The 13,842-nt window shown below is 44.1% G+C and overlaps 1 protein-coding gene across 1 annotated transcript in view; it reads left to right on the forward strand.

Moving 5' to 3' along the window:
* Window positions 1-3,860, forward strand: part of CD58 (CD58 molecule) — a 20,699-nt gene extending 16,839 nt beyond the window's left edge. Inside the window, exon 10 of the mRNA XM_009330372.1 lies at window positions 2,948-3,860. The gene's annotated coding sequence lies outside the window, so the exon portion shown is untranslated. The remainder of the gene's footprint in view (window positions 1-2,947) is intronic.
* Window positions 3,861-13,842: the final 9,982 nt, after the last annotated feature.

The following is a 13,842-nucleotide window of genomic DNA, read 5'->3' on the forward strand; positions in this document are numbered from 1 at the left end:
GTGCCATTGCAGTAATAGGACAGGCTGAGGTGCGCAGGTGAAATAAGTATTGCATGAAGCTGTTACTTTCTCACACTGTAAAGCTTTGCTGCACTTTGAGCATGCTGTAGTACAGCCATAGTTTAACTGAGAATAAAACATCTATGAAGAAATAAAGTTTTGGAGGGATGTGAAATTAGGTCACCTGTAGCAAATAAACTGAATGAGGGAAGAAAGGAATGTATGGAAAAAATTGTTTTGCTATTTGTGAAATGAAAGGGGTGACCTGATCGCAGTCTACAACTTCCTCAAGGGGGTAGCGGAGAGGGAGGCGCTGATCTCCTCTCTCTGGTGACCAGCGGTAGGACACGAGGAAATGGCATGAAGCTGCATCAGGGGCAGTACAGACTGGACATTAGGAAAAAGTTCTTCACTGAGAGGGTGGTTGGCCACTGGAACAGGCTCCCCAGGGCAGTGGTCATGGCACCAAGTCTGTCGGAGTTCAAGGAGTGTCTGGATGACACTCTTAGTCATATGGTTTAGCTTTAGGTAGTCCTGTGAGGAGCAGGGAGTGGGACTCAATGATCCTTATGGGTCCCTTCCAGCTTGAGATATTCAATGATTCTATGAAAGGTTTTGTTTCCAGATTTATTAACTGAGTCACCAGAAACTTCTTTTTTTGAAATTTTTTATCTGACTTAAATGTTTAAAAAGAAAATTTAAAAAGCTTTTAGAAAATGCGTACTATAAGCCAGTGTGTATCAAAGCATTTTTGTTTCATAAGAAATGAAGTTTGCAGATTGACTGAAAATAATTTTCCTTTCCTCAAAAGAAGAGGAAGAATGTTGTTTTGTCTGTCATACAGCCCTTAGTTAAGTGGTGTGACTATGGGCATTTCATACTGGTTTCTGCTTTTTGTGTTGTAGATCAGTGGTCTCCAAACTTTTTTGACTGTGCACTCCATCAGTAAAATGTTTTGAACATACACACCCAATTTATGTATATTTATAAATTATATACATGTGTGACCGTACTCAAGTATTATGTACATTATAAAACATGCACAAAAATAGAAATTTAAAAAAGGATGAGATAAGGATGAAGTAAACAGTATTTTAATTTTTTAATTTTGTTAATGGTGCGAAAATATTTTCTTCCTGCACCGCAGTGGATTGCCTTGTGCACGCCCCACTTTGGAGACTGCTAATGCAGATAATCCATTTAAAGATTCTCAAAATGCACAGGAATGTGGAAGCTAGTGGCACCTTACTGCTGCAGAGTTTTCTGTTCTGCCAGGTTTGATTCTTCTGTTGAATTACTAGCCAAGCAATTGCATTCAGATATTTGCTGAAGACAATGTTGAAAAGAGGAAAAAATCTCCAAATGTGAGAAAACATGGATGAGTGGAAGGGTGGGAGGGAGTTAGGACTGAGTGTCAGAAACCTGACTCTGTGATGCAGAAGAAACTGCCAATGAAACAGTCATGAAACAAGGAAACAGACTTGAAACAGGGCTGTATAGCTGGAGAGGAAGCTGTGGTATCTTGTAATAACTGAGTCAGATCCTGTTGGTTGCCAAGGAGTTGGTTGCCACTGACTGGCTTCATTTGGTCTTCAGTGTTATGCATGGCCTTTGACGAGCCGCTTTGCAAGGGCGACTTACTTGGCTAAACTGTGCTCCTATTTCATGCTTAAAGGTTTAGCATCTGAAATAGTTATGTTGTTAAGCCATGTCAAGACATCAGCTGTAGCTGTGCTTTCTTTGGTGCTGTTTGCGAGCTGTGTGGGGACAGAACATTTTGCATGTTCTGTGGGGAGTGTGAAGCCTGATGCTTATCACCACAGCTATAAAATGAGAGGAGAACACTAACTTCATATTCAGGCCCTCTCACTCCATAGACACAAGCAAATAGCAGCCCCCCTAGGCTGGCTTCTTGATCACGTTCTTTAGTCTTGTCATCAAGCCGGCGTAAGTCAGCTGTAGGTAAAGCAGTAAACCTGTTTGAATTTTAAGGATACAAATCATAAAAATACATCAGGCCTATCCAGGGACCTTGTGAGAACCAGAGAAGGGACATCCTTCTTTTTCTCATTGTCTGCAGAGATGGGTTCCATGTGTCACAATACGCTGCTCTCCTAGACTGTCTCCTGGCATCTTATTCTAGATTGGAGTGATGCTGAGCTAGAGACTAGTGGAAGGGAGGGGTAGTGCTATCAAAATAGGAGCAAAGACTGAATGACACAGTGCCTTGGCATATCCAGTTGGTTCCCCTTATACTGTTGCTCTGTGTGCACCAAGACAGAAACACCAGTGTAAGTGGGCCTTGTGTATGCTTTATTGTGTATGCTTAGAGGTTGATGCATGTTGCATGCAGTGAGTTAGGTTGGGCACGTAGTCTTGAACTTGCTGGATTTTAACTTCCTGCACTGTAACTTCCCTTTGCCTTCAGTTTCCTTGCTTGTCAAATCAGAGCTCTATTTGCAATCCTCAAAAGAGAAACCTCCAAAAGCACCTGGCATTACTGTGTGGAAGAAATAGCAGCAGCATCACATGCATGTGTGGTGCACAGCTGATACTAAGATTATAGACCTGAACCTTTGCATAAAAGTGGTGTCTGAAGTGCCTAGTTATGTGATCCAAAGTCATGGAGTCAGAACAGCCTCATAGGTTACCAGCTGCTTAGCAGGTGGTAATGTTCTTAACCTGCTCCAGTTGCAGAGGAACATGTCTAACCATAAACAGATAATTTGGGTAAAACAGCTAGTGGCTATCAGATACCACGGGTCACGAAGCTGCTGTAATTGGATTGTTTTGGATCATGTGACAATGTCTTAATTCATCTTCACACTTTATTAGTATTTAAAGCCTGCAGTATTCTTGTATAACTAGTTCAATTTCTAGAAGAGAAGACATAATAACTTACCTGTGTGCTTTTCTTTTTCTTTTGCCTCAAATCTTATATCATAAGCAAATAATTGCTTTGTGGACCAAACAACAATGGAAGAGAAGCAGTAGAATTCAACGGTGAAGGAGCTGCTATCTTCTCTCTTGGAGGTTTTCCACCAGCACTGAAGTCATCCATGAAGAAGTGCTTTGAAGACTAGCTGAGCTTTTTCCAGTGCCTATTTTTCTTTCCTCAGAAGGGACAGCCTCCTGTTCTAGTGTCACTGCGTGAAGATAAATAGGCTGAATCATGGGCAAAATCTTTTGTATTGTTTTGTATCCAGTTTTAACAAACAGTGCTCTACTAACACAAAATGTAAGAGCTAAGGCCTTTTTTTATAATTGGTATTTAGAGATTAACAAAGTCATACCCATTTGCATAAATGTGGATCAATCCAAAGGTAATCAGCTTTCTATGCAATTTTGGATCAGTACATTTTTACAATCAGAAGAAAGACAGTTCATCCTTCAGCTGTTCCAGATGGATGAAAGTTTGCATTTGCTAGTCTCAGTTCTCCAGCAGGAACTCAATGCTCCAGACAAATATTCTCCAAAATAGCTATCTCCAGGAGCTGGCAGAAGACTCGCAAACTGATCATCTCCTGATGGTGGTTGATTTTGTGAGAAAGCTACAATTCAGTTTGTTGTTGTGTTGGAACAAAGCTGCTGCTAATTAGCAGTGGTTTGGGTTTTTTTTCCTTGAACTTTTGATATTTTTTGCACTTTTAGGTTTCTTTTTTATGTCTTAGCTTCTGCTTCATGTTATTCTAAGAGAATGTCAACCTACTCGCTTCTAAAGAATAAGGGTATGTTTTTAGGTTGCTTGTGACTGGAAAGAAAACTTGAAAACTGAGGTCATATATACACTGAAGCTCAAAAAGAATCAAAGAGAAAAGAATACCATGTATTAATGTTTTCAAAACATCAAGCTATGGAGTCTGTTTCATGACTGAACTGACTGTGTTCAGTTTTGGGCCCCTCACTACAAGAAGGATGTTGAGGTGTTGGAACGAGTCCAGAGAAGGGCAACGAGGCTGGTGAGGGGTCTGGAGAACAAGCCTTATGAGGAGCGGCTGAGGGAGCTGGGGTTGTTTAGCCTGGAGAAAAGGAGGCTGAGGGGAGACCTCATTGCTCTCTACAACTACCTGAAAGGGGGTTGTAGCGAGGTGGGTGTCGGTCTCTTCTCCCAAGTAACTGGCGAAAGGACGAGAGGAAATGGCCTCAAGTTGCGCCAGGGGAGGTTTAGATTGGATGTAAGGAAAAATTTCTTTACTGAAAGAGTAGTTAAACATTGGAACAGGCTGCCCAGGGAAGTGGTTGAGTCACCATCCCTGGAAGTATTTAAAAGACGGGTAGATGAGGCGCTTAGGGACATGGTTTAGTGGGTATGGTGTTGTTGGGTTGATGGTTGGACTCGATGATCTTGGAGGTCTCTTCCAACCTTTAATGATTCTATGATTCTATGATTCTATGATTCTATGACTTCTGCATCCTGGTTGTTAATGAAAGCTGAACGCCATTTCAATTGATTTTGAACTTGGTATGTGTAAAGAATCATGAAAGTTTTACAAGGAAAACCAGTGATCAGAAACTTTCCCCTTCATCTTCCCTCTTGTTTCAACTTATGCCCATTACTCTCTTGTTCTCCCACCAGGCACTACTATGAAGAACGTGTCTCCATCTTCTCAATGATCAGCTTGTAGGTACAGGAAGGCTGCTGTTAGGTACCCTCCCAAAGCCTACTCTTCTTCAGGCTTGAACAAGCACAGTGCCTTCAGCTTCTCCTCACAGTACAAGTGCTCTGACCATCTTGGTAGCCCTCCACTGAACTTGCTCCAGTTTTACTGATGTCTACCTTCTTGAAGGGGTCCAAAACTGGATGCAGTATTCTGAATGCAGTCTAATGTGTGTTGAGTAGAGGGGGATAATCATCACCCTCAATCTACTGGCTAAGCTCTTGTTAATACAGCCCAGAATGCTGTTGGCCACCTTTGCTGCCAGGGGACACTGCTGGCTCATGTTCGGCTTGCTGCTTACCGAGATTCCCTGCTTCTTTTCAGCTGAACTGCTCCCCTGCCAGCCAGACCCTAGCTTATATCATTGCAAGTGGTTCCTCCTTCCCAGAGCTTTACATTTGTCCTTTTTTAATTTTAAGCTGTCTAGGTCTCTCTGACAGCCCAGCTGTTTAGCATGTTGACTGATTCTCCCCAATTTGGTGTCGTCTGCAAACTTGACAAGACTGCACTTTATCCCCTCCTCCAGACCACTGAAGGAGATGTTAAATGGGACCAGTTCCAGCACAGACCCTTGTAGTACTCCACTTGTCTGAGCCACCCAAGTCGAGTATGACCTGTTAGCCACTACCATCTGATCCCAATCATCCAAACAGTTCTTTACTTATCTATGGAATCATAGCATGGTTTGGGTTGGAAGTGACCTTTAAAGATCACCTAGTCCAGCCCCTCTGCCATGGGCAGGGACATCTTTCACTAGATCAGGTTGCTCAAAGCCCCATCCAACCTGACCTTGAACACTCCCAGTGATGGGGCATCCACAACTTCTCTGGGCAACTTGTTCCAGCATCTCACCACCCTCATTGTAAAAAAAATTCTTCCTTATATCCAACCTAAATCTACCCTCTTTCAGTTTAAAACCATTGCCCCTTGTCCTGTCACTACAGGCTTTGTTAAGAAGTCTGTCCCCATCTTTCTTATAAGCCCCCTTTATGTATTGAAAGACCACAGTAAGGTCTTCCTGAAGCTGCCTTTTCTCCAGGCTGAACAACCCCAACTCTCTCAGCCTTCCTTCATAGGAAAGATATTCCAGCCCTCTGATCATCATGGCTCTCCTCTGGACCTGCTCTAACAGGTCCATGTCTTCCTTGTGCTGGGGACAGTACTCCAGGTGGAGTCTCACAAGAGCGGAGTTGAGGGAGACAATCACCTCCCTCGACCTGCTGGCCACGCTTCTTTTGATGCAGCCCAGGATACGGTTGGCTTTCTGGGCTGCAAGTGCACATTGCCACCTCATATCTATTTTTTTGTCCATGAGTATATCCAAGACCTTTTCCACGGGGCTATTCTCAATTCATCCCCCACCCTGTATTGATATTGGGAATTGCCCTGACCCAGGTGCAGGACCTTGCACTTGGTCTTGTTGAACTTCATAAGGTGCATGTGGGCTCGTTTTTCAAGCCTGTCAAGGTCCCTCTGGATGGCATCCTTTCCCTGAAGTGTATCAACTGCACCGCTGATCACACCAAGATGCACTTGATGATCTGCAAACTTGCTGAGGGTGCACTCAATCCCACTATGTCATTGATGAAGATATTAAATAGTATTGGTCCCAGTGCGGACCCTTGAGGGACACCACTCATTACTGGTTTCCACTTGGACATTGAGCCATTGACTGTAATTATTTGGGTGTGGCCATCCAGCCAATTCCTTGTCCATCTAGTTCACCCATTCAAGCCATCATGTTCTAACCTGGATACAGAAATAATGTAGGAGAGGGTGTCAAAGCCTTGCTAAAGACAAGGTATAAAAATACTACTTTCCCTTCATCCATAAATCTAGTTATTTCATCATTATAGAAGGCAGTTGGATTGGGTAGGCATGATTTGCCCTTAGTTAAATGTATGCTGGCTGTTCCCAACCACTTTCTCCTTCACGAGCCCAGAAATGTGTCCCGAGAGGACCAGCTCCATGATTCTCCCAGGGGTGAAAGTGAGGCTGACCAGCCTGTAGATCTGCACATTGACCTTTTGGTGCTTTTTAAATGAGTGCACCTTTTTCTAGTTGTCAGGGACTTCCCCAGTCTCCATAGCCTTTTAAAGGTGATAGCACTCACAGTGGCATCAGCAAGCTCTCACAGCACCCTTGAATACATCTGATCAATTCCCATGGACTGGTGTGGATCAAGTTTTCTCAAGTAATCCCTGACTTGCGGTAGTTTTTCTTGAGCTCTTTGACTAAGCACAGAGCCTGTGAGACCTTGTTAATGAAGACTGAGGCAAGGAACACATCAAGTAACTAAGCCTTCTCTGTCCGATATCCTTAAATCACCCCCGCAATTCAGGAATGGGCCCGTATTTTCCTCCTTTATTCCTTTACAGTTAACGTAGCAGCAGATGCAGCTCTTGTTGCCCTTGATGTCCTTTGCAAGTCTGAGCCTTGGCTTTCCTGACACCATCCCTACCCACGCAGGCACTGTTCCTAAATTCCTCCATTGTAGCCTGTCCCTGCCTCCACATCTAGTATAAGCAGTTTTTGCACTGGAGCCCTGTCAGGAGGTCCCTGCTTAGCCAGGCTGATCTTCTGGTTTGCCTGCCTGTTTTCCTGACTGTGGGGATGGCCTGTGCTCATGCTTGGAGAAAGTCCTCCTTAAGGGCCTGATGGCTCTCTTGAGCTCCTTTTGCTCTTTGGAACTGTCTCCCATGAGATCCTGCCTACCATCTTCCTGAAAAAGAGGAATTTTGCTCCCTGAAAGGGCAGGGCCTGTACTCTGATGTTTACCTTCATCACTCCTCTCAGGATCTGGAGCTGTTTCTTGGTCACTACAGCCAAGGCAGCCATTGGTGACCACATCCCCATCCAGTCCTTCTCTGTTAGTGCGCAGCAGGTACAGCTGCACATCAGCCCTTGCTGGTGCATCCGGTAGCCTGTGTGAAGAAGTTGTCCCTGACGCTGCCCAGAAATCTTCCTGACTGCTTGAATTGCTGTGTTGCCTTCCCAGCGGATGTCAGAAGTTCCCCCATACGTGCTAGAGTCTGTGAGTCAGAGACTTTCTCGAACTGTTTAGAGAAGCCTTTAGCTCCTTCCTTACCCTGATCTGGTGGCCTGTAACATGCTCCAACCATGTCGTCATCCCTGCTGGCCTTTCCCGACCCACAAGCTCTCAGCCAGCCTGTCACCTGCTCTGTATCAGAGCTCCGTACATTCAAGCCACTCTTTAACAGAGAGTGCAGCCTCTCTTCTCTGCCTCCCTCCGTGACTTTCCTGTAGAGCTGCTACACATCCACTGCAGTGCTCCAGTCATGCAAGCTGGCTCACCATGTCTCAATTATTCCAACAATGTTGTAGTTCTGTGAACTCATGGAGAGCTATAATTCTTCCTGCTTGCTTTTCATGCTGCATGAATTTGTGCACGTACCTTCCTGCCTCCTTCTGCCAATTTTTTTTTTTTTTTCTTCTGAGGTCTGTTTTGTTCCTGTCACCCTGTACCCTCTACTTTGGACCCCTGTCCACTACTTAATTGTGGGTTGTAATTCCCCCTTCCCAGCGTTCCTACTTCAGAGCTTTCCTCATGAGGTTGGCCAGCCTGTTGATAAAGATTTTACATTAGACAGCTCTGTAGGACATTTAAGCGGCTTCTGGGTGCTTTTTCTGTTTAGTGAAATCTAACAGTTACTAACAGTATGAGAAGGATCACAGGTAACTTATGCACATGCCCTGTCCTGTTCTAGGAAGTACAGACCCTACAGAAAACTTGAGATCTTTCCTTATTGCTACACATACCATTTAGATATTTACTTCCACTCACACAATTTCTTCTGCTCTTTGCAGCTGCATTGCAGGAGTGTTCAACAGGACCTTTTGTTAGAGCTCAACCAACTTACCTCTACTGCTGTCAATACTTGCTCATAATTTATTAAAAAAAATATTAAGATCTAAACAGCTTTGCCGTATCTTTTTGTAATATATACCTACACTTTTTATTTAACCTTAAAAGTCAGTAACTGGGTTAAAGATTATTTTGGGGATCAAAGTGATTTATTTTATAGATATATGTATTTAAGTCACAGCTCCTGAGCCAAGTGTCCTTCTCCATTGCACCAACAGGTTTATCAGGATGGTGCTGTCTATTTCTTAGTAACTTTTTAACAAATTTCCACACAAAGATGTCCTTTGTCATGTATATTGTGGTAAGGGTAAACCTGTAGCTTGTTTTCCTGCTTGAACAAAGGCTTGCTTTCTGTCATTAATATGAGAAATAATGGTCCAGAAAATGATTGTTTGGAGGAGCTGGCTGAAGTTGCTCCCAGAAACTATACCAGTTCATCTAGTACACTGCATTCATCCTGTGCAGTTTAATACTAAACAGCATGCAGAAGTCTCACATAGGGTGTGGTTTTGAAAATTCCTTGATACCTGATATTATTGACTTTGTTTCCAAAGCAAAAAGCAACAGCCTTCAAAAATAGTAAGCAGTTGTGGTTAATTAACCACAGTTGCCAGAAGACTTCAGCATAATTCATGGAATTTTGGAGCTTTATCAGCAGAAAACCCCACTTGCATGGCAGGCTGACATTAAGACCAAGAACTACAGGCTCTACAGTATCTCACTGCCTGCTTTCACGCACTCACTTTGCACAGTGTCTGCTGTGCATGAGAAACTTCTACCCACTGGTAGAAGTATAGAGTTTGCAGTTTTCAAAGCAAGAGTGAAGCTCAGGGCTTTTTTTTATTGGTGATGTTGTTTCTGTGGTTTTTATGATGGGTAGATTTTTTTTTTTCATAGGGATGTGAAGCCAGACATTTGAGAGAATAAACTGACCTGACTTCCTGCCAGTTTTGGTGACAGCATTTGCAGTGCCATTCCCCATGTCCCTCTCTCCAAATGTCTCCTGCGCAATAACTAAAGAAAAATAAACATTCTATTTTCTGTGAAAAATTTGTGTCCAATCTTATCTTGCAGTGGTTACTTTAGTTACTTTTGGTTCATGTACGACTTGAGTCCAGGAAATGCTGACTGTATTCCAGGAAGCAAGCCTGCCTTCTGCCACCTTGGAGTCCCAGCTCATGCTGATGTTGAGACCTGATTATTGCTAATAACAGAAACTCACAGTGAACAGAAGCTGCTGCTAAGTACTTCTGCTCACAAGACACATCCCCATTGATTCCTTGGTCCTGACTCTCCTTTACTTTATACTAGCTTTCACCTATGGAAGCAGTGCCTGCAGGAGATGTTGCTCCTCACTTATCCCAGACTAAATGAGATCAGAGCTCGAGTGCTGGTGTAGAACTGATTTTATGGATTTTGGGCATCAAACTCAAGCCACAGTTGTCAAGGCAGCTTTGCGTTGTGCTGATGTGCACAGGCTAGCTTTCAGTTGTTTGCAAACACCCTGTCCTGGATCTAGCTGTGCTGGTTGAAAAGTTACACCGTCCTTGCTTTATCATTGACTGTGCAACTGTTGGGAACGCTCTCTAATAGATTACAGCGTGAAAGCAGTCATGTGAGTGGGAAGAGCCTTCGTTGGTGCCCGAGAGCCAACTTCACATGGAGCTCCACAGGCGGAGTTGTGAGGACTGGCTTCCAGGAGCAGGACTGCAGCAAAAGCTAGGGACAGCAGGAACACCAACAGGCGGCACGGTTGTCTTTTGGGCAGGCTTGTATCTATGCCTTAAAACCAGGGGCTGATAATACCTGGCAGACTGCAAGGAGGTGATGTACACCCTACGTGGCACGCTGCTGCTGGAACACAATGCTCTTCAAGCAGTAGCAGGTTAATTTACTGATACCCAAAGCAGCAAAGGGGAGGTGAGCTTGTGTGCTCCCACTGTCTCTGGGTGCAGTTTGAACTGTGGCGTAGGTACAAGGACACAAAACATTTCTATGGACCCTAATGAGCATGTGAACAAAATTCTCAGGAGCTTTGCCTTAGGGTTGACCATAAGGGGACTTTCCTCCCTAAAAGGTGGTGAGTAGAGTTGACCATGGGGCACCATGTGGGCCGCTGTGGCTTAACTAGTGCAGTCATGGGAGAAATCTGTATATCCTATGCCCAAGGACGTATCTAAGTTTCTACTTTGTCAAGTTTTATATGACCCCAATATAACACTTTGGTATAATGCAGCTTCTGCTTCATCCCTGTTGGATATCTGAGGGCGGGCCTGTGAGTCCTAAAACTTCACAATTTTTTCTAGCAGTTAGAGAGACAAACTGTGTCTCCCTACTTAGAAAAATTCATTCCTAGCCTTACAAATCTCAAGTTTCTTTCCCATTTAGACTGTTTTCCTCTTTTATCGTATCCAGTTGTGCTTGTTTGCTGTTCCTCTTCATTGGGGGATTCAGTGCTCTTTGAGTATGCATTTTTGATCCTTGTTTGGTTCCTGGGGGAGAGGGGGGGAAAAGAGAGTAGAGAGTTGGACCAGGAAGATGGAACAGAGGGGGGGATCTGAGTGATGAATGGTAGGTGGAGGTAAGTGCAATTCAGGTCCAGAAATTCTGTGTACAGTACTGCAAAACAGAGTGGTTTTTTAGGGGTCTGAGGGTAAATTAATCTCAGAATCATCTCTTGAAATGCTTGCCTTATGCTGCAATAGGCTGTGTCTTGCAGTCCTGGCAGCGGAGGATCCATGCCTTTCCATTGATACCAGCATTTCCCTGCTAGTTCTGGTTGAGAATTACATATTCAGAGGTTTCACTTCCAGTTGCGAGTTCTCAGTTTTAAGTGAATGTTAAGCTAACCTACATAGCTAAACTAATCAAGGAAAGTCCTTGGTGGTGATAGTGTCTGTCACTCAAGCCAGAGGACGGTCCCAGGGAGACAACATTTGAAAAAGAGGCGAGAAGCTTTAGGTGCCGGAGTGGCAGCCTGAAGCTCTGTGTGTCCCGGTGGTGTTGCTCTGCCAGGGCAGGACTTGCCCCGGGGCAGGACCCGGCAGTGTGTGGGGTTTTTCCCCGGTTCCCTCTGCTGTGTGGAGAGGGAGGGTTTCTAGGGAAGGCCGTTGATGTGGGGGGAGAGAAAAGGGCTCCTGAAGATGAATCACCTATGGATTAGCTGTTTTGCATTAAGAGCTGTAGGAGGCAGGTTGCTGCCCACTTACTCAGACAAAGGGCATTTGGTGAGTGTGGGGGTGGCTTACCCTCTGGGATGGTTTGTTGCAGATGTTTTCAAGGGCCAATAATTTTTTTTGTCTAGAAGAATTAGAAATTGGCAAAGACACACAATGTTTTTTATCATCTTTAGAACATCAGAAAGCGGGGCCTGGACCCTTTGGGGAAATGATCTCAGCAGCAGCAGCACGATTTAGGGTAATGCAAGACCAGCAGACAGGATGGGCCAAAGTTTGGATTTGAGAAGAAGAAAACTTTAAGAAACTGGCTGTGTGACTTTATGGCTGAGGGCCAGCCCGTGGGGGCTGGGGACTTGTTCCTTGTAAAAAGATGTTGTGACCCAGGGATGCTGTGGATCACGTTTCCCATTACACATAGACTGCTGGTGTCCTGTCCTTGTGTGCTGGGCTCTGGGGACCCTTCTACTTCCCATCTCCACCGCTTTTCTTTTCCCCCTCAACAGCAGGAGGAGAAAAATTTTGCCAGGGCAGCAGAATTTTACCACTGAGGAGTGGAGCGGGTTCCATGCAGAGTTTTATTGCTCAACAACCTTGCATGGTTGCTAAATTACATCTGCTCTGAAGTGTGCCAGCGTCCTAAGAAAGTTTTGCTGGCTTCCAGTGGGTGCGGACCTGGTTGGTTCCTGCGGCCAGTGTAGCTGGGAAAAAGGTCACAGGAAGTAATACCTAATCTGGGACCACTGTTATATGATCCCCGAATATGTCAGTGCATGGAATGCAGCCAGACTATTTCCTGTTCTTTGGCTTTGTCATGGCTCTGAATCATGACATTTGCTCAACAGCACCAGTTAAATATGAAAGTCCTCTGGTTCAACCCTGCAGTGTATCAACCAGAACTCATTTAGTAGGCTTTTTCTTATCACTATGGTGTCACAGGGGTAACAAGTATATGGTGAATTGAAACATTGTAATCATAAGTAACGTGCTCCATATTAACAATTATTTATTATCTGGCTGTTTTTCCATTCTCTATTTGTGGAGCCAAACAAATTATGACAGAAGTTCATTGTAGTGGCAAAATCAAACACTGAAAGATTAGACAATGCTGAATTAAAGATTTTATGCACAATCTTCCCTTATTCCTCCTGTACTTAATGCATTTCTGAAAACAGACTGGTATTTTCAGCAGATTCCTGTGGCTGATAGTAAATGGATCCTGCTTCAACATTTCATTTGACTTTTTGCATTAACTTTGTGTAGCCCCCTGGCTTTCTCTTTTAGGCATAATCCAAGATACACTTCAGAGTAATTCACTTTCTTTCAGATGTTTTTGAGTTATAATGTTCAGACCATAGCCTCTGACCATTTCACGAAGAAAAATTTCTACCTTCTAAGACAGATGGTGGTACGGTCCCCTTTTTGCAGAGGGGCAAACTGACACACAATGAAAGTATGGCCAAGTCTGTCAGATGCATTCACCGATTAGGGAGCATACATGAGTAAGTCTTAGCTTTCCTGCACGCTTGTGTAGTCTTGGGGCCTTCGTATGGTTAAGGTAGAGCTCTGTTCACCTTCAGTTGCAGCTACAAGCTACTAGCAAGATCTTTCATTGCACACGTGGGGAAGCAGGGAATGCACAAACAGCTTTAGCATGGCAATCCATGTATGAATTCTGTTTGGGTGAAACTCTGTGTGTTTAGGCAGCAGAGAAGATGGGGTTCCCTGTGCTCTTGTCCTCCCCTTCTGCTAGAAAGAGAAGCAGTGCATTCAGGAGAAAAGTTGTTTGTAAATGAGCTGTACAAGCTGGTGCTTTGACTTGTTAAGGAAAGACCAATGATGTCTGGAAATGTTGTGCTTCGTGTGTGTGCTAATGTTTATGTTCTCTATATGTGCATGAATGTGTGTGCATCTGTGTATTGTGCACTGCTCATACAGGGGGGGAAGTATGCCAAAGAGGTAAATTCTTAGCTTCTTAGTGTGCTGGAGCTTTTAGAGCAGAAAGGGTTTAAGTTACAACAGTATTTGCTAGTAGATCAGTGCTTGTGCGGGGCTGTGAACTGTTTGGGGTCTGTTTTCCCTCTATGTAGCAGTCTTCACTGAATTGTGCTGGAGCGGATGT

The sequence above is a fragment of the Pygoscelis adeliae genome, unplaced genomic scaffold (assembly GCF_000699105.1).
Source record: "Pygoscelis adeliae isolate BGI_AS28 unplaced genomic scaffold, ASM69910v1 Scaffold120, whole genome shotgun sequence".
Classification (NCBI taxonomy): domain Eukaryota; kingdom Metazoa; phylum Chordata; class Aves; order Sphenisciformes; family Spheniscidae; genus Pygoscelis; species Pygoscelis adeliae.